Raw genomic sequence first — 1,719 nt, 5'->3', positions numbered from 1 at the left:
ATCAGATTAAACGAGGAAATGGGGGAGGTGGGGGGGAGGGTGTTCCACGTCCCTAAAGGAAATTCTCAGGCTCTTAGAGACGCCCAAGTTTTGTTTTGTTTTTTTTTTCCTTCTACTTGACAAGTAGAGACCGGTTCTCGGGGGCGGGGGCGGGGGGGAGTTCCCCGATCCGAGCGAGCGGGAGCGCAGCCCCGGTCTTCCAGCTCCGGGCGGCCGCAGCGGGGCCAGGCCCTGCCCTCCCGGCCGCCTCCCTCCCCCGCCGCCCCGCGCGCCGCACATCCCTCTCTAGCTCGCCGACTCCAGACTGGTTTTTCTGGTTCAGCCTCCCTCCCTGGGACGCGCTGGGGGATCCGATGACGTCGCTGGCTGAGTCTCTCCCTCTTCCTCCCTCCTTCCCTCCGCCTCTCCCCCCGCCCGCCCTCGCCGCGCACTCCTCCTAGTAACTTCTGTTCGGGGAGGCGCTGCCAGGAATAACCCGGTGCGTCCACAGCCCGGGAGGGGAGGCGGCCGCTGCGGCTCCCGCACGCAGACTGCTTGCGGCCCGGGCCTCGCGCTCCCTCGCGAGCTCCGCGGCCCCTGCCCCGGGCCCATCTCCGTATAGTGTCAGAAAAATAAATAAAGGAAAGAGGAGCCTGGGCTGGCGGTCGGGATCTCTTCCCTCCTTCCGCGCCCGCCCTCCCTCTGTCCTTAAGGAAATGCTACCAGACACCCCCCACCAGACACGCTCAGCCTTGGCGAGGAGCGGCCGCCGCGGCAGCGAGAACAAGGGCACCAGGGGGGTTTCCTCCTCCTCCTCCTCCTCCTCCTCCTCTCCCTCTTCCTCCTTCTCCTCTCCGTCCTCCTCCTCCTCCTTCTCAGCGGTGACTTTCCAGGTGAGCGGCCGCCGCTGCTGCGAGGATCCCCCTTGCCCGCTCGGGCTCGGGCCGCCGCGTCGCGCCCTCCTCCCGCCCCTGTCACCCGGCGGCGGCCGGGAGCTGACAGCCGCCCGAGGGGCTCGCGGCCCGGAGGCGGGCAGCCTGCGGGAGGCGGGCTGGAGGTGAGAGGGTGGAGAGGAGGCGAGCGGGGCGCCGCCGAGCGCTGTCTCTCCCCGCCGGAGGAGGGTCTCCACAAAAACATCTCCGGGGACTGTGGCACAAGTCTTTGCCAAGTTCAGTCTTGGACCTTGAGGCTCCCCGGAGCCCGGAGCAACTTGGAGGGTCTCCTGGCTCGTTAACAATATTTCTACACGTCTCGACTTTGGGGTGCTGGTTGCAGCCTTGGGGCGCGCGGAGGGCGGACCGACCATTCGGGAGCGCCGAGCGGCGGGAATCTGGGTTCCTCGGCTCGGTAAGTGGCCTAGGCGCCGTGTTTTTCCTGCCTCCTTTCGCACTGGGAGCTTGTTTCACTTTATACTGAAATCGCCTCCACCGGACTCGGTCGCCTCTCGCGGCGCGCGCCCCCAGCCCCTTCCCGGTTTCCCGAGGGTGAGGGTCGGAGGGGGCGGGGATGGGGGAGACCTCGCCCGGGGGGGTCCGGCGCGTCGGGAAATGCGGGGAATACCCTGGCCGAGGATCTATGCAGATGAGAGGAGGCTGCTTTGCGTAATGTCCTGGGGGGAGGGGGCCGCGCGGGAGCGCTGGAGGCAGGAATGTGCCTGGTTACTAATGAGGGACGTGCACCGGCGCGCACCGCCGGGACACCGCTGCGGCTGTCGCGGCCGCCGGCCGCCCGTCGTCAGGT

At 67.8% G+C, this 1,719-nt stretch overlaps 1 protein-coding gene across 5 annotated transcripts in view; it reads left to right on the top strand.

The window, feature by feature from the left end:
* Positions 1-448: 448 nt before the first annotated feature.
* The window catches only part of HIVEP2 (human immunodeficiency virus type I enhancer binding protein 2), a 199,385-nt gene continuing 198,114 nt past the window's right edge, over positions 449-1,719 (top strand). For 4 of the 5 annotated variants that reach the window (XM_029943770.1, XM_029943766.1, XM_029943769.1 and 1 more), the window contains exon 1: positions 449-1,326. The gene's annotated coding sequence lies outside the window, so the exon portion shown is untranslated. Of the gene's footprint in view, positions 1,327-1,653; positions 1,718-1,719 lie in introns of those variants that run through there. The other variant, XM_029943768.1, reaches the window with a different exon arrangement.

This window comes from Suricata suricatta, chromosome 7 (assembly GCF_006229205.1).
Source record: "Suricata suricatta isolate VVHF042 chromosome 7, meerkat_22Aug2017_6uvM2_HiC, whole genome shotgun sequence".
NCBI classification, from domain to species: domain Eukaryota; kingdom Metazoa; phylum Chordata; class Mammalia; order Carnivora; family Herpestidae; genus Suricata; species Suricata suricatta.
Note: the sequence above shows the minus strand (reverse complement) of the source record. Positions and strands in the feature narration are given on the sequence as shown.